We start from the raw sequence: 20,521 nt of genomic DNA, 5'->3' as shown, positions 1-20,521 counted from the left end.
TTGGGTTATAATGTTTTTAATTCTCCCATGTCTTTACGTTGAAATATGTATTGATATACACGGTTTGTAATTTCTGTGTTGTTATCGTGCTTTATAATTTCCCTTATATGTCGAAGCTCTATGCTCTTGTTTTCTCTTCTCGACTTTAATTAAAGCGAGTTATGGACCAAAATTCGTAGATATGAATTTTGGGATGATCATAATATACTAAGCAGAAAGAAATGTAGTAGCACGATTTGACTTGTTAAATTACCAGAATTACTAAGGATAGAACTATCAAGAATCTATTTTCTTGATATGTTCAGAGATTAAGTAGAATGTAAGAGTCGTGTAACATGGCAAATGATGATTATAAAGTCTATGAATCATCATCTTCCATTAAAAATTTAGCATGACTTACTGTAATATAATCACGTTGGCCTGACGTCATTATATTATACTAACTCATGCTTCAAATCCCAACACTTCTTCAAAACATTCATAATTTATACTTGAATGTTACAGAAATATAGAAACTAAAATAGTTTCCTTTATGATATCGCAAATAGATAATTAATTGCGGACAAAAATAGTTACGAAAATATCTTCAGAAATATCGAGGATATTTATACTGAAAGATATGATGATATCTTAGAATTTCTAAGATCGAATGATAATGAGAAAAATTCTTCTATAAGGATTTAAGATAAGTAAGGAGCATATATGTCTTCTGTAATTTCCATCAGAAATTGAATCATCGGGATTCCTTGGGCATAGGTTTTATTCCTTGTGATTTTTCCACAGTTTCCTTCATATTTTGCTCAATTCGTCTTTCAATACTAGCTTTTCTTTTGAGCTTTTCCAACACACAATTCTTTATTGTCAAGCTTTTGGCTATTAAGACCATCTATAGCTTATGCTGCTTCGTCAGCATTATTAAGGTTAACGAGTCTGAATCATTGATTATCAATCCGAGATGGTTTCAAGAAATTTTATTTTTAGATGATTAAACGCTGATTGTAATCGTCAATGGATCTAATGGTTAACGAATAGGCGTTGTTGATTTCAAAAGTAATGAATGATAATTTTGGTGGTTTGATGTGATAATTCATCATAGAATACGAATGAATATAATTCATGAATGTAGTGATCTTTAGGAAGATAACACTTGCTAAAGCTTTACTTGAATTCTGATATGTCAAAATTAGAATATGTAATTGAATTTTTGAATGAAAACGGTTGTTCTTCGGTGAACATATACATATATTTGTGGATGTAAGTAGAATAGTTACTGATTATTGAATCAGAGTTGAAGAATGTACAATGTAACATATTAATGTGAAATATAAATATTTCTCGGGTATTACCTACCCGTTAAAATATCTTCACAATTAACAGTTTGTACAAAAGAGTTTTTAATTACAATCTTTATGAAGATATATATTCATATATATATTCTTCAGATGTAATCATGGATTTAATGAGTTAATATAATATTAAACTCATTTGATTTGCGGTTGAAATGAGAATAAATAATCTCCAAAACCTTAGAGATTTCATAATTGTCGCGAAATATTTTGCTAATGAAGTTATGAATCAATAATTCATCATTCATTGTTATTGATATACCTCGGTATATGATGTTGGTGCTCGTGGAATTCTTGTGAAATTCATAAGGCACTAATGATGTTTTCTAGAAAGTTTCGAGTACATCGAAAATGAAAGTATACAATCAATCATGTCTTTGAGTAATACACTTGGTTTATTATGAAATGGAGTTTATTGGGCTGAAGCAGTGATTAACGATTGTTAAGTTATTAACAAAAGATGTACATCATAGCATATTAGTGATATGAATTAACCAAGTAGTACATACTAGTTAAGATTCACGCGTAATAGCTTAGTACGAAATGATTTATTAAACCATATATATATATATATATAGTATACATATATAATTCTTCGGGAAGAATGAGTCAATACATCTTAACTCATTATTACTAATATTCCTCGGTATTTATGAGCGTATGATGTTGATATACGAGGTACCGAGTGTGATGTTAAGGCGTGGAATGCGGATGTTGTTGTTGAAGCTGATGCTGTTGTTGGTGATGCCGATGGTACTGGTGGTGCTGGTTATGCTGCTGGTGCTACTGATTCTTGTAGATATTGCACCATATTCTCCAGAGCCACCACTCGAGCGCGAAGCTCGTTAACTTCTTCTATTATACTGGGATGATTGGCGGTTCGGACAAGGGGACGAATAAGATCTAGAATTCTAGATATTATATAATCGTGACGGGATATCCTGGAAATGAGGGTGAAAATAGTGTTCCGGACGGTTTCGCCGGTAAGAGCTTCAGGTTCTTCACCAATAGGACAATGTGGTGGGTGAAAAGGATCACCTTCTTCACTTCTCTATTGATTAAGTAGACTACGAACCCACCACCAATTCATCCAAAATAGATGATGGCTAATTGGTTGGTTCATTCCGGTTATGCTGCCATTGAAGCTCGAAGAGTTCGAGGAATCCATATTATGTGTTTTGAATAGGGTTTGATATGAAATGGGTGTTGAATATTAAATGATATCTTCGTCTCCTCGAATAGTATATATAGCAAAAAGATTTCCGTAATTTACGGAGGAAATTTAGGAAAAGTGTTAGACAAAGTCTATTGGGATAGATATGATAAGATATAATAAGATATGATGTGTCTATACTCAAATAATGGCAGTATGACGTGTCGAGATCATAAAATGATAAGTATGTAATCTGATAATCTTTCGATTAAAGACTTTCAATTCGTATACTGTGATAGCCCAATGACATTTTCCAGTTCGCAAACCGATGCATATAGGCATAAGGCATATAGGTACGTGATATATAACAGGGAGTTATATACGTTTGAGTATGATTAGTAACAAATATAGGAGTTTCAAAAATCATGGATAATATTTCATGTAATACATATGTAATACATAAAACCATGATAAATGACATAGGAATGTCAAGAATTTCTGAAATCATGGTGTTGCATTTAAATGCGGTGGCGTAATTGGATAATACTTAAGAAAGTGAGCAGAGTTCTTAGGTTGGCTCGGCATTCTAAGATAAGTAAAGTTTCTAAAGTATAGTGTAGCATTTAACAGTTAAAGGCAACAATTAAATGCACTATAGTCAAGGAAAGTTGCAGTCCTACATTGCTAAGGTACCTAATTGTATAAGGCACACATAAAATGCAATCCTGGTTCTCTACAACAAACTGCTCTGATACCAATCTGTGACACACCCCCAAATAGGGCCTGGGGTATTTGTGACTAATTATATCAAATCACAATTGTATAAACGAGAACGACTCTATATGAGACGTTTTATTGAGTTTTGCAGCGGAAGATAAATAGATTACATTGTATTTAATGAACAATGCATTAAATGTCTTTAATTGATATGATATGAAATGCATGACTCCAAGCATGGCAAGCAATCATCATCAAAGCAGCAGATATACAGCAGAAGCAATATTTAAGTACCTGAGAATAAACATGCTTAAAAAGTCAACACTAGGTTGAGTGAGTTCGTAGGTTTGTCATAAATAATGATTTCAGTAATAGTGTTAGATCACAAGATTTTTTGTTCATAAGCTTGGTCTCGCAGGGACCAATTAGTAGATCTCGCAGATCCAAAAGTTTTTCATAAGCTTGGTCTCGCAGGGACCAATTAGTAGATCAAGCAGATCCAAAAGTTATTCATAAGCTTGGTCTCGCAGGGACCAATTAGTAGATCACGTAGATCCAAAAGTTGTTCATAAGCTTGGTCTCACATGGACCAATTAGTAGATCAAGCAGATCCAAAAGTTATTCATAAGCTTGGTCTCACAAGGACCAATTAGTAGATCACGTAGATCCAAAATTTATTCATAAGCTTGGTCTCGCAGGGACCAATTAGTAGATCACGTGGATCCAAAAGTTGTTCATAAGCTTTCCCCAAAGACAAGTTGTGTTTATACTTGTCGGTTAGGGATTTAGTCAGACATAGTCGGGTATAGCATAGTTTAAAGTTGGTACTTGTGTCTAGCGTGTAAAACAGTTATAAAAGTTGTGCATGTATTTGTAGTGACTCGAACTTTTCCTTGTTTATATATATTAATTGAGATTGATATTTACATGACTAAATGTTTCCAACGTGTTAAGCAATCAAACTTGTTAAGACTTGATTAAATGAAATAAGTTTCATATAGACAATTGATCACCCATGTTGACCGGCGATTCACGAACGTTACAAAAATTGTAAAAACTACATGTTGTGGTATATATAGACATATATATATGGTTGACATAAGATTATGATGAGTAAGTATCGCACTAAGTATATTAACAATGTGTGATATACATAAGAAATGAGATTACTAAGTTAAGAAACTCGAAATGATATATATAACGATTATCGTTATGATAACGTCTACTAAATATATATGTATCATATTAAGATATTGATACACTATATTTAACATGATAAAATGATATTTAAATATATCATTAAGTGTGTTAACAATGAACTACATATGTAAAAACAAGACTACTAACTCAAGAATTACGAAACGAGACTTATATGTAACGATTATCGTTGTAACGATATTTTAATGTATATATCATATTAAGAGATATTCGTACATCATAATATCATGATAATATAATAATTTAACATCTCAATTGATATAATAAACATTGGGTTAACAACATTAATTGAGATCGTTAACTTAAAGGTTTCAAAACAACACTTGCATGTAACGACTAACGAAGACTTAACGACTCCATTAGAATGTATATACATGTTGTGTTTTGATATGTATTCTTACACTTTTGAAAGACTTTAAGACACATATCAAAGTACTTCTACTTAACAAAAATGCTTACAATTACATCCTCGTTCAGTTTCATCAACAATTCTACTCGTATGCACCCGTATTCGTACTCGTACAATACACAGCTTTTAGATGTATGTACTATTGGTATATACACTCCAATGATCAGATATTAGTAGCCCATGTGAGTCACCTAACACATGTGGGAACCATCATTTGGCAACTAGCATGAAATATCTCATAAAATTACAAAAATATTAGTAATCATTCATGACTTATTTACATAAAAACAAAATTACATATCCTTTATATCTAATCCATATACCAACGACCAAAAACACCTACAAACACTTTAATTCTTCAATTCTATTCATCTAATTGATCTCTCTCAAGTTCCATCTTCAAGTTCTAAGAGTTCTTCATAAATTCCATAAGTATAGTTTCATAAAAATCAAGAATACTTCCAAGTTTGCAAGTCTAGTTCCAAGCTTTCTAATCCATTCCAAGTAATCATCTAAGATCAAGGAACCTTTGTTATTTACAGTAGTTTATCTTTCTAATTCAAGGTAATATTCATATTCAAACTTTGATTCAATTTCTACAACTATAACAATCTTATTTCGAGTGAAAATCTTACTTGAACTGTTTTCGTGTCATGATTCTGCTTCAAGAACTTTCAAGCCATTCAAGGATCCTTTGAAGCTAGATCCATTTTTCTCATTTCCAGTAGTGTTATCCAGAAAACTTGAGGTAGTAATGATGTGCATAACATCATTTGATTCATACATATAAAGCTATCTTATTCAAAGGTTTAAACTTGTAATCACTAGAACATAGTTTAGTTAATTCTAAACTTGTTCGAAAACAAAAGTTAATCCTTCTAACTTGACTTTTAAAATCAACTAAACACATGTTCTATATCTATATGATATGCTGACTTAATGATTTAAAACCCGGAAACACGATGAACACCATAAAATCGGATATATGTCGTTGTAGTGAAACCGGGGGCTGTTTTGGTTTGGATAATTAAAAACTATGATAAACTTTGATTTAAAAGTTGTTCTTCTGGGAAAATGATTTTTCATATGAACATGAAACTATATCCAAAAATCTTGGTTAAACTCAAAGTGAAAGTATGTTTTTCAAAATGGTCATCAAGATGTCGTTCTTTCGACGGAAATGACTACCTCTTTAGTAATTGACATGTAACTTAAATTTCTGACTATAAATCTATACTTTTTATGTTTGGATTCTTAAATTAGAGTTCAATATGAAACCATAGCAATTTGATTCACTCAAAACAGATTTAAAATGAAGAAGTTATGGGTAAAACAAGATTGGATATTTTTGATCTTTTTAGCTACAGGAAATGTTTAACAAATCTATACAAATCATATCCTAGCTAACTTATATTGTATTATACTTGTATTCTAATATATTATGTAATCTTGGGATACCATAGACACGTATGGAAATGTTTTGACATATCATATCGACCCATGTATATATATTATTTGGAACAACCATAGATACTCTATATGTAGTAATGTTGGAGTTAGCTATACAGGGTTGAGGTTGATTCCAAAAATATATATACTTTGAGTTGTGATCTAGCCTGAGACGTGTATACACTGGGTCGTGGATTGATTCAAGATAATATATATATCGATTTATTTCTGTACATCTAACTGTGGACAACTAGTTGTAGGTTACTAACGAGGACAGCTGATTTAATACACTCAAATCTTTGAAACATAATAAAAACGGTTGTAATAATATTTTGATCATACTTTGATATATATATGTACATATTTGTATAGGTTCGTGAATCGATTCGTGGCCAAGTCTTATTTTCGAGGAAGGAAATATCTGTGAAAGTGAGTTATAGTCCCACTTTTAAAATCTAATATTTTTGGGATGAGAATACATGCAGGTTTTATAAATGATTTACAAAATAGACACAAGTACGTGAAACTACATTCTATGGTTGAATTATCGAAATCGAATATTCCCCTTTTTATTAAGTCTGGTAATCTAAGAATTAGGGAACATACACCCTAATTGACGCGAATCCTAAAGATAGATCTATTGGGCCTAACAAACCCCATCCAAGGTACCAGATGCTTTAGTACTTCGAAATTTATATCATATCCGAAGGATGTCCCGGAATGATGGGGATATTCTTATATATGCATCTTGTTAATGTCGGTTACCGGGTGTTCACCATATGAATGATTTTTATCTCTATGTATGGGATGTGTATTGAAATATGAAATCTTGCGGTCTATTGTTACGATTTGATATATATAGATTAAACCTATAACTCACCAACATTTTTGTTGACGTTTAAAGCATGTTTATTCTCAGGTAAATACTAAGAGCTTCCGCTGTTGCATACTAAAATAAGGACAAGATTTGGAGTCCATGATTGTATGATATTGTGTAAAAACTGCATTCAAGAAACATATGTCGATGTAATATATTTATATTGTAAACCATTATGTAATGGTCGTGTGTAAACAGTATATTTTAGATTATCATTATTTGATAATCTACGTAATGTTTTTAAAACCTTTATTGATAAAATAAAGGTTATGGTTGTTTTAAAAATGAATGCAGTCTTTGAAAAACGTCTCATATAGAGGTCAAAACCTCGCAACGAAATCAATTAATATGGAACGTTTATAATCAATATGAACGGGACATTTCAGTTGGTATCCGAGCGTTGGTCTTAAAGAACCAGAAAATTTGCATTAGTGTGTCTTATCGAGTTTGTTAGGATGCATTAGTGAGTCTGGACTTCGACCGTGTTTTCTTTAAAAATGATTGCTTAACATTTTTGTTGGAAACTATATATTATTAACATGTAAATATTATGTGATATATTAATCTCTTAACATGTTTGATATTGTGTGATAGATGTCTACCTCTAGCACAAATCCCATTGACTCACCTAATAATAACGAAGAGTCGAATATATATTGGCAAGATTCACAAGTTCCTGAAGAACCGGAAGAAGAGGAAACGGAACCGAAAGAAGAGGAACCGGAAGAAGAGGAACCAGAAGAAGAGGAACCGGAAGAAGAAGAGGTTCCGGAGGGGAGAATAGTAGGAACCACAGAAAACCGGTCAAATAAAAGAAAATCCTCAACCAATGGACCAAAGTTAATAATGGTCAATGGTGTTTCCGCTAAAGAAGCAAAATATTGGGAAAATTACCAATTTTCTGATGAATCGGATCCTGATGAGGATTCCGATGATGTTATAGAAATTACCCCGACCTAATTTAATGAGGCAAAAGAAAATAATAAGGGAAAAGGCATCAAAATAGAGAAATCTGATTCCGACCCCGATGAACTTTATATGTACCGTCAACACCCGTATTATCAATATCGTGACAATAACCCGGGAACCTCTAAACCACCAGGTTTTTCTAAACCAATATGGAAAACGACAAATTGTATTAGAGGAACATCATATATCCCTAGGAAATTAGCAAAACGAACCAAGTCCGAAGAAGAAGAAACGAGTGAGTCGGATTAAAAGAGTTGTAATCATGTTGTGTAATATATGTAATATAGTGTGCTTGTACTTTTATGTTCTATGTAAAAATTGCTTCTATTATTTGTTAATTATCTTTTACGAATCTAATCCTTGTCTATTTTACAGTATAAAAACAAAATGGACGTTAAGGGTAGACAACCGAATATTTTAGAAGACCTACCAGAGGATATGATTGAGGAAATCTTGTCTAGAGTCGGTCAGAATTCATCAGCACATTTAGTTATGGCGAAATTAACTTGTCAAACATTTGAAAGACTTTCCAGAAATGCCTTAGTTTATAAAAGGCTTTCCTTTGATAGGTGGGGTATATCACATTGGGGAGACCGTAAGTTACGCCGTGTTTTCTTTAAAGCGTTAAATGCGGGGAACCCAAATGCAATTTTACGCTACGGGTTAAGAACCTATTTTGACTCAACATATCCCAACATAGGATTTCATGAGTTAGAAAGAGCTTCTAATATGCAACATAAAGAAGCATGTTATGCTTATGGGCTAATAATGTTCGCTTCTCATCAAATTGAGAAAAAGAACATTGGGTTGCAACTTTTAAATAAAACCTTCCCACAAGTGACGGATTCAGTAGTTGGGGTGAGAAACAAGGTTTTAAATTATTACGGGGCTGTTGGACATTACGAAACCCTCGTCCTTTTGACGACATTACAACATGCTGTCTTGTCAACGGTCACAACGGTTATGTTCCACAAGACCAAGGATGGGAAGTAGTCATAGTAAAACCAGAATGCATGACTTGTTTCTGGACTTATGAATTACGTGTCTTTATTTCCTTTGCTGAACAACTTGCGTATTAACTAGATTTATCTTCAAAACTGTCCTGTATCATAGTGTACTATATTTCATGTTATATGTAATATAGCGAAGTTGTAAGTTTGAAGAATATTTGTATGTGATATATTATTATTGATGTTATGCGAGGTTTATATAAAATAGTATTATTTTTACAACGAAATAATATTAAATACGATACAATTTTACACAATATATTTATTTATTTATAGAATGGATATACCTAAACCTTGCTACAACACTTATAGGCAGTGTACCTAATCGTACAGTAGTGTAGTTTTTAGTAAGTCCGGTTCGTCCACAGGGAACTCTTAAACAAGCTTAACGCTATATTAGTTTTAAATTTATTAAAATACAAATATATATATAAGTGATATTATTATTATAAAAGGGGGTTTTTACCGTTTAATGACCGATTTGTCGATTTTTAAAACTTTAGTCGCAGTTAAAACCTAATGTAAAATATTAAAAATAAATATAACTTAATTTAAAGCGTAAAGTAAATAACGATAATGAAATTGCGATAAATAAAAGTGCGATAAAATAAAATTGCGATAATTAAAGAGTACGATAATTAAAAGTGAAATTAAATACAATGACAATAAATAAAAGTGCGATAATTAAAAGTGCAATTAAATATGAAATAAAAGAATTATGCTTATTTAAACTTCCATAATCATGATGTTTGACGTGTTGATTTTTAGTTTATTCCCATGGGTTAATTGTTCTTTGTCCTGGATTATTCAATATGTCCATACGGATTTGTCCATAATAGTCCATCAGTCAAAATCATAAAATGCGGAAGTATTCGCCAAATTATTCTTATTCCTGAAGTCAAATATTCCAACTAATTGGGGATTCGAATTGTAACAAGGTCTTAATACTTTGTTTAATGAATACACCAGGTTATCGACTGCGTATAGTCCAAGGTTTTACTACTTTGTTAACAATTACACCAATTACCCTTGAATGTAATCCACCCCTGTTTCAACAAGTCTATTAACTATTAATCCAGTTCCGTGTCCGGTAAAATGAACAATTATTGGTATTTATAGATATCCCGCCCACCGTGCCCAGTCAAGCGTATGTGGTTATATATAAATACGTCAAATTATAAGTCTATATATTAAATTAATGAGGTATCATTTAGTTAATATAAAGCCCATTAATAGCCCATAGTCTAATTTCCACAAGTGTCGTTCTTTTGTCCAAACCCCAATTATGGTACAAAGCTCAATTACCCAATTTTAAATATTTTAGCCCAACATCATGATTACTTCATTTTAAATAAGTATAATAATAACTTAGCTACGAAACATTAATTTAAAAATAACATTAACCATAACTTACAGTGATTAAAAATAGCGTAGCGTTACACGGACAGAATTTCGACTTACACCCTTACAACATTCGCTAACATACCCTTATTATTAGAATTAAAATTAAAATTAAAATTATAATATATATATATATATATATATATATATATATATATATATATATATATATATATATATATATATGTTTACGTATGAGTAAGAAGAAGAAAGATGTGTAAATTTCGTCCAAAACTCGCGAACTTTATAGGACCAGGCCTAGATTTCAGGGCCATGCGATTGCATGATTTTTGTTCTTCCAGGCCATGCGATCGCATGGCCAGCTGGGAGAGCTCAAAAGTCTTTAAAAACGTGGGCTGCTTATTTATTTATTATATTATATAATATATATAATTAAATATAATTATATATATATATATATATATATATTATATTCTTGTACTCCGTTGACTTGTAATTTTAGCTCCGTTGCGTCGCGCGTTGAGAGTTGACTTTGGTCCCGGTTCCGGATTTTCGAACATCCTTGCGTATAATTTAATATCTTGTACTTTGCATTTTGCGTCTTGTACTCTTGTAATTTTGAGACGTTTCTTATCAATAATTGGAACCACTTTGATTGTATTTTGTACTTTTGAGCTTTTTGGTCGTTTGCGTCTTCAATTTGTCGAATCTGTCTTTTGTGTTCACCTTTTATTATTTAAACGAATATCACTTGTAAATAGAACAATTGCAACTAAAAGCTTGTCTTTCTTGAGGGATAATGCTATGAAATATATGTTCATTTTTAGCATTATCAATTATAATCAGTTTTTCATATGGAATTGTAGTAGTTGAATTGTATATTAGCTACTAAGTATGAACTTAACGGGTAGGTAGTACCCGAATTTAAACTTATAAAACGCTAATATGAAGAAAAACTTTTATAAATGAGTTCATATTATGCTACGAGATACTATTGACTACTCTTAATATTCTGTATGATTAAATTGTTTCATTTGACTATTTTGAAGGAAATGGCACCGACTACTCGACACACCTTGAATATGAGCGAAGAGGAATTTCGTGCTTTTCTTGCTTCAAACATAGCCGTAGTACAGGCCGCGCTACATACCAACAATAACTCTGAATCTAGCAATACAGCTAACGGCGCAAGAAATCGTGTAGGATGCTCCTACAAGGAATTCACTGCCTGCAAACCTTCAGAATTTGATGGGACCGAAGGACCAATCGGATTGAAACTGTAGTGACCCGAACTTTTTCATGTTTATATATATTAATTGAGATTGATATTTACATGATTAAATGTTTCCAACATGTTAAGCAATCAAACTTGTTAAGACTTGATTAATTGAAATATGTTTCATATAGACAATTGACCACCCAAGTTGACAGGTGATTCACGAACGTTAAAACTTGTAAAAACTATATGATGACATATATATGGATATATATATATAGTTAACATGATACTATGATAAGTAAACATATCATTAAGTATATTAACAATGAACTACATATGTAAAAACAAGACTACTAACTTAATGATTTTTAAACGAGACATATATGTAACGATTATCGTTGTAAAGACATTTAATGTATATATATCATATTAAGAGATATTCATACATGATAATATCATGATAATATAATAATTTAAAATCTCATTTGATATTATAAACATTGGGTTAACAACATTTAACAAGATCGTTAACCTAAAGGTTTCAAAACAACACTTACATGTAACGACTAACGATGACTTAACGACTCAGTTAAAATGTATATACATGTAGTGTTTTAATATGTATTTATGCACTTTTGAAAGACTTCAATACACTTATCAAAATACTTCTACTTAGCAAAAATGCTTACAATTACATCCTCGTTCAGTTTCATCAACAATTCTACTCGTATGCACCCGTATTCGTACTCGTACAATACACTGCTTTTAGATGTATGTAATATTGGTATATACACTCCAATGATCAGCTCTTAGCAGCCCATGTGAGTCACCTAACACATGTGGGAACCATCATTTGGCAACTAGCATGAAATATCTCATAAAATTACAAAAATATGAGTAATCATTCATGACTTATTTACATGAAAACAAAATTACATATCCTTTATATCTAATCCATACACCAACGACCAAAAACACCTAAAAACACTTTCATTCTTCAATTTTCTTCATCTAATTGATCTCTCTCAAGTTCTATCTTCAAGTTCTAAGTGTTCTTCATATATTCTACAAGTTCTAGTTACAAAAAATCAAGAATACTTTCAAGTTTGCTAGCTCACTTCCAATCTTGTAAGGTGATCATCCAACCTCAAGAAATCTTTGTTTCATACAGTAGGTTATCATTCTAATACAAGGTAATAATCATATTCAAACTTTGGTTCAATTTCTATAACTATAACAATCTTATTTCAAGTGATGATCTTACTTGAACTTGTTTTCGTGTCATGATTCTGCTTCAAGAACTTCGAGCCATCCAAGGATCCGTTGAAGCTATATCCATTTTTCTCTTTTCCAGTAGGTTTATCCAAGGAACTTAAGGTAGTAATGATGTTCATAACATCATTCGATTCATACATATAAAGCTATCTTATTCGAAGGTTTAAACTTGTACTCACTAGAACATAGTTTAGTTAATTCTAAACTTGTTCGCAAACAAAAGTTAATCCTTCTAACTTGACTTTTAAAATCAACTAAACACATTATCTATATCTATATGATATGCTAACTTAATGATTTAAAACCTGGAGACACGAAAAACACCGTAAAACCGGATTTACGTCGTCGTAGTAACACCACGGGCTGTTTTGGGTTAGTTAATTAAAAACTATGATAAACTTTGATTTAAAAGTTGTTATTCTGAGAAAATGATTTTTATTATGAACATGAAACCATATCCAAAAATTATGGTTAAACTCAAAGTGGAAGTATGTTTTCTAAAATGGTCATCTAGACGTCGTTCTTTCGACTGAAATGACTACCTTTACAAAAACGACTTGTAACTTATTTTTCCGACTATAAACCTATACTTTTTCTGTTTATATTCATAAAATAGAGTTCAATATGAAACCATAGCAATTGGATTCACTCAAAACGGATTTAAAATGAAGAAGTTATGGGTAAAACAAGATTGGATAATTTTTCTCATTTTAGCTACGTGAAAATTGGTAACAAATCTATTCCAACCATAACTTAATCAACTTGTATTGTATATTATGTAATCTTGAGATACCATAGACACGTATACAATGTTTCGACCTATCATGTCGACACATCTATATATATTTCGGAACAACCATAGACACTCTATATGTGAATGTTGGAGTTAGCTATACAGGGTTGAGGTTGATTCCAAAATATATATAGTTTGAGTTGTGATCAATACTGAGATACGTATACACTGGGTCGTGGATTGATTCAAGATAATATTTATCAATTTATTTCTGTACATATAACTGTGGACAACTAGTTGTAGGTTACTAACGAGGACAGCTGACTTAATAAACTTAAAACATCAAAATATCTTAAAAGTGTTGTAAATATATTTTGAACATACTTTGATATATATGTATATATTGTTATAGGTTCGTGAATCAACCAGTGGTCAAGTCTTACTTCCCGACGAAGTAAAAATCTGTGAAAGTGAGTTATAGTCCCACTTTTAAAATCTAATATTTTTGGGATGAGAATACATGCAGGTTTTATAAATGATTTACAAAATAGACACAAGTACGTGAAACTACATTCTATGGTTGAATTATCGAAATCGAATATGCCCCTTTTTATTAAGTCTGGTAATCTAAGAATTAGGGAACAGACACCCTAATTGACGCGAATCCTAAAGATAGATCTATTGGGCCTAACAAACCCCATCCAAAGTACCGGATGCTTTAGTACTTCGAAATTTATATCATATCCGAAGGGTGTCCCGGAATGATGGGGATATTCTTATATATGCATCTTGTTAATGTCGGTTACCAGGTGTTCACCATATGAATGATTTTTATCTCTATGTATGGGATGTGTATTGAAATATGAAATCTTGTGGTCTATTATTATGATTTGATATATATAGGTTAAACCTATAACTCACCAACATTTTTGTTGACGTTTTAAGCATGTTTATTCTCAGGTGATTATTAAGAGCTTTCGTTGTCGCATACTTAAATAAGGACGAGATTTGGAGTCCATGCTTGTATGATATTGTGTAAAAACTGCATTCAAGAAACTTATTTTGTTGTAACATATTTGTATTGTAAACCATTATGTAATGGTCGTGTGTAAACAGGATATTTTAGATTATCATTATTTGATAATCTACGTAAAGCTTTTTAAACCTTTATTGATGAAATAAAGGTTATGGTTTGTTTTAAAATGAATGCAGTCTTTGAAAAACGTCTCATATGGAGGTCAAAACCTCGCAACGAAATCAATTAATATGGAACGTTTTTAATCAATAAGAACGGGACATTTCAGAAACGGTGGACCGAGAAAGTTGAATCGGTGTTTGCCATAAGTAAGTGTGCTGAAAGAGAAAAAGTGAAGTACGCTACGCATACCTTCACAGGTATTGCGTTAACATGGTGGAATACCTATCTAGAGCAAGTGGGACAAGATGTTGCTTACGTGCTACCGTGGTCAGCATTCAAGCACTTGATGAAAGAGAAGTACCGTCCCAGAACCGAGGTCAATAAGCTCAAGTCAGAACTTAGAGGGTTACGAACACAGGGATTCGATATTACTTCATACGAAAGACGATTCACAGAATTGTGCCTATTGTGTCCGAGAGCGTTCGAAGATGAGGAAGAGAATATCGACGCATTTGTGAAAGGGTTACCGGAGAGAATCCAAGAAGATATAAGTTCACACGAGCCTGCCTCCATACAAAAGGCATGTAGAATGGCTCACAAACTAGTGAACCAGATTGAGGGAGAATTAAAGAACAGGCGGCCGAAGAGGCCAACGTGAAGTTAGTCAAAAGAAAGTGGGAGGAAAACGGTGATAAGAGTCACCAAAACAACAACAACTATCCCAACAATCGCAACATTAATTGCAACTACAACAAACGGCACAACAACAACAACAACAACTACAACAATCATCCTAACAACAATAACAACTGCAACAACAACAACAACAACAACAATCAGAAGCAGCTATGCCAAAGGTGTGAAAAGTATCACTTGGGGTTCTGCACCAAATTTTGCAACAAGTGTAAAAGAAATGGTCATAGCGCGGCGAAGTGTGAGGTCTACGGACCAGGGGTTAACAGAACGAAAGGAACAAATGGTGTCGGAACGAGTAATGGTGGAGCAAGTAGTGTCGGAGCAAGTTATGCCAATGTAGTTTGTTATAAATGTGGAAAACCGGGCCACATTATTAGAAATTGCCCGAACCAGGAGAACACAAATGGACAAGGCCGCGGAAGAGTTTTCAATATTAATGCGGCAGAGGCACAGGAAGACTCGGAGCTTGTTACGGGTATGTTTCTTATTGATAATAAATCTGCTTACGTTTTATTTGATTCGGGTGCGGATAGAAGCTATATGAGTAGAGATTTTTGTGCTAAATTAAGTTGTCCATTGACGCCGTTGGATAGTAAATTTTTACTCGAATTAGCAAACGGTAAATTAATTTCAGCAGATTATATATGCCGGAATCGAGAAATTAAACTGGGTAGCGAAATATTTAAGATTGATTTGATACCAGTAGAGTTAGGGAGTTTTGATGTAATAGTTGGCATGGACTGGCTGAAGGAGATGAAAGTAGAGATCGTATGTTACAAAAATGCAATTCGCATTGTACGAGAAGAAGGAGAACCCTTAATGGTGTATGGAGAAAAAGGCAACATGAAGCTACATCTTATTAGTAATTTGAAGGCGCAAAAACTAATAAGAAAAGGTTGCTATGCTGTTCTAGCACACGTCGAGAAAGTACAAACTGAAGAAAAGAGCATCAATGATGTTCCCGTCACAAAAGAATTTCCCGATGTATTTCTGAAAGAATTACTGGGACTACCTCCACATCGATCTGTTGAATTTCAAATAGATCTTGTACCAGGAGCTGCACCAATAGCTCGTGCACCTTACAGACTCGCACCCAGTGAGATGAAAGAACTGCAAAGCCACCTGCAAGAACTATTAGAACGTGGTTTCATTCGACCAAGCACAGCACCATGGGGAGCTCCTGTTTTATTTTTCAAGAAGAAGGATGGTACATTTAGGTTGTGTATTGACTACAGAGAGTTGAATAAACTTACCATTAAAAACCGTTATCCACTGCCTAGAATTGATGACTTATTTGATCAACTACAAGGCTCGTCGGTTTATTCGAAAATCGATTTACGTTCTGGATATCATCAAATGCGAGTAGAGGAGGATGATATTCCAAAAACTGCTTTTAGGACGCGTTATGGTCATTACGAGTTTATGGTTATGCCGTTTGGATTGAATAACGCATCAGCTGTGTTCATGGACCTTATGAACCAAGTGTGTGGGCCATATCTTGACAAGTTTGTCATTGTTTTCATCGATGACATGCTTATTTACTCAAAGAATGATCAAGAGCACGAAGAACATTTGAGAAAAGTGTTAGAAGTATTAAGGAAAGAAAAACTGTACGCTAAGTTTTCAAAGTGTGCATTTTGGTTGAAAGAAGTTCAATTCCTCGGTCACATAGTGAACAAAGAAGGTATCCAGGTGGACCCGGCAAAGATCGAAATCGTTGAAAAGTGGGAAACCCCAAAAACTCCGAAGCATATACGTCAATTTTTAGGATTGGCTGGTTACTACAGAAGATTCATCCAAGATTTCTCCAAAATAGCAAAACCCTTGACTGCATTAACGCATAAAGGGAAGAAATTTGAATGGAAGGATGAACAAGAGAAGGCGTTTCAGTTATTGAAGAAAAAGCTAACTACGACACCTATATTATCATTGCCTGAAGGGAATGATGATTTTGTGATTTATTGTGACGTATCAAAGCAAGGTCTCGGTTGTGTATTAATGCAACGAACGAAGGTGATTGCTTATGCGTCTAGACAATTGAAGATTCACAAGCAAAATTATACGACTCACGATTTGGAATTGGGTGTTGTTGTTTTTGCATTAAAGACTTGGAGGCATTATTTATATGGGGTCAAAGTATTATATATACCGACCACAAAAGTCTCCAACATATATTTAATCAGAAGCAACTGAATATGAGACAACGCAGGTGGATTGAACTGTTGAATGATTATGATTTTGAGATTCAATACCACCCGGTGAAGGCGAATGTGGTAGCCGACGCTTTGAGTAGAAAGGACAGAGAACCTATACGGGTAAAAGCTTTGAATATAATTATTCGTACTAACCTTACTACTCAAATAAAGGAGGCACAACAGGGGGTTGTAAAAGAAGGAAAGTTGAAGAATGAGATACCCAAAGGATCTGAGAAACATATTAATATTCGGGAAGACGGAACCCGATATAGGGCTGATAGAATTTGAGTACCAAGGTTTGGAGATGTGAGAGAAATGGTACTTAAAGAAGCACATAAAACTAGATATTCAATACATCCCGGAGCGGGGAAGATGTATAAAGATCTCAAGAAACACTTTTGGTGGCCGAGTATGAAATCTGATATTGCTAAATATGTAGGAGAATGTTTGACGTGTTCTAAGGTTAAAGCTGAACATCAGAAACCATCAGGTCTACTACAACAACCTGAAATCCCGGAATGGAAATGGGAAAACATTACCATGGATTTCATTACTAAATTGCCAAGGACTGCAAGTGGTTATGATACTATTTGGGTAATAGTTGATCGTCTCACCAAGTCAGCACACTTCCTGCCAATGAGAGAAGATGACAAAATGAAGAAGTTGGCACGATTGTATTTGAAGGAGGTTGTCTCCAGACATGGAATACCCGTCTCTATTATCTCTGAAAGGGATGGTAGATTTGTTTCAAGGTTCTGGCAGACATTGCAACAAGCATTGGGGACTCGTCTAGACATGAGTACTGCCTATCATCCACAAACTGATGGGCAGAGCGAAAGGACGATACAAACACTTGAAGATATGCTATGAGCATGTGTTATTGATTTCAGAAACAGTTAGGATCGACACCTACCGTTAGCAGAATTTTCCTACAACAACAGTTATCATTCTAGTATTGAGATGGCGCCGTTTGAGGCACTTTATGGTAGAAAGTGTAGGTCTCCGATTTGTTGGAATGAAGTGGTGGATAGACAGATTACGGGTCCGGACATAATACAAGAAACTGCCGAGAAAATCATCCAAATTCAACAATTATTGAAAACCGCCCAGAGTCGACAAAAGAGCTACGCGGACAGTAAAAGAAAAGATATAGAGTTTGAAATTGGAGAAATGGTCATGCTTAAGGTTTCACCTTGGAAAGGCGTTGTTCGATTTGGTAAACGGGGGAAACTAAATCCAAGGTACGTTGGACCATTCAAGATTATAGATCGTGTCGGACCAGTAGCTTACCAACTGGAGCTACCTCAATAACTCGCGGCTGTACATAACACTTTCCACATCTCGAATTTGAAGAAATGTTTTGCTAAAGAAGATCTCACTATTCCATTGGACGAAATCCAAATCAATGAAAAACTTCAATTCATTGAAGAACCCGTCGAAATAATGGATCGTGAGGTTAAGAGACTTAAGCAAAACAAGATACCGATTGTTAAGATTCGATGGAATGCTCGTAGAGGACCCAAGTTCACCTGGGAGCTTGAAGATCAGATGAAGAAGAAATACCCGCATCTATTTCCAGAAGATTCGTCAACACCTTCAACAGCTTAAAATTCCGGGACGAAATTTATTTAACGGGTAGGTACTGTAGTGACCCGAACTTTTCCATGTTTATATATATTAATTGAGATTGATATTTACATGACTAAATGTTTTCAATGTGTTAAGCAATCAAACTTGTTAAGTTTTGATTAAATGAAATAAGTTTCATATAGACAATTGATCACCCATGTTGACCGGCGATTCACGAACGTTACAAAAATTGTAAAAAATACATGGTGTGGTATATATAGACATATATATATGGTTGACATAAGATTATGATGAGAAAGTATCGCACTAAGTATATTAAAAATGTGTGATATACATAAGAAATGAGATTACTAAGTTAAGAAACTCGAAATGATATATATAACGATTGTCGTTATGATAACGTCTACTAAATATATATGTATCATATTAAGATATTGATACATTATATTTAACATGATAAAATTATATTTAAATATATCATTAATTGTGTTAACAATGAACTACATATGTAAAAACAAGACTACTAACTCAAGAATTACGAAACGAGACTTATATGTAACGATTATCGTTGTAACGATATTTTAATGTATATATCATATTAAGAGATATTCATACATCATAATATCATGATAATATAATAATTTAACATCTCATTTGATATAATAAACATTGGGTTAACAACATTAATTGAGATCTTTAACTTAAAGGTTTCAAAACAACACTTACATGTAACGACTAACGAAGACTTAACGACTCCATTAGAATGTATATACATGTTGTGTTTTGATATGTATTCTTACACTTTTGAAAGACTTCAAGACACATATCAAAGTACTTCTACTTAAAAAAAATGCTTACAATTACATCCTCGTTCAGTTTCATCAACAATTCTACTCGTATGCACCCGTATTCGTACTCGTACAATACACAGCTTTTAGATGTATGTACTATTGGTATATACACTCCAATGATCAGATATTAGTAGCCCATGTGAGTCACCTAACACATGTGGGAACCATCATTTGGCAACTAGCATGAAATATCTCATAAAATTATAAAAATATTAGTAATCATTCATGACTTATTTACATAAAAACAAAATTACATATCCTTTATATCTAATCCATATACCAACGACCAAAAACACCTACAAACACTTTAATTC

The sequence above is a fragment of the Rutidosis leptorrhynchoides genome, chromosome 5 (assembly GCF_046630445.1).
Source record: "Rutidosis leptorrhynchoides isolate AG116_Rl617_1_P2 chromosome 5, CSIRO_AGI_Rlap_v1, whole genome shotgun sequence".
Taxonomy (NCBI): Eukaryota; Viridiplantae; Streptophyta; class Magnoliopsida; order Asterales; family Asteraceae; genus Rutidosis; species Rutidosis leptorrhynchoides.
This window is presented reverse-complemented; position numbering follows the sequence as displayed.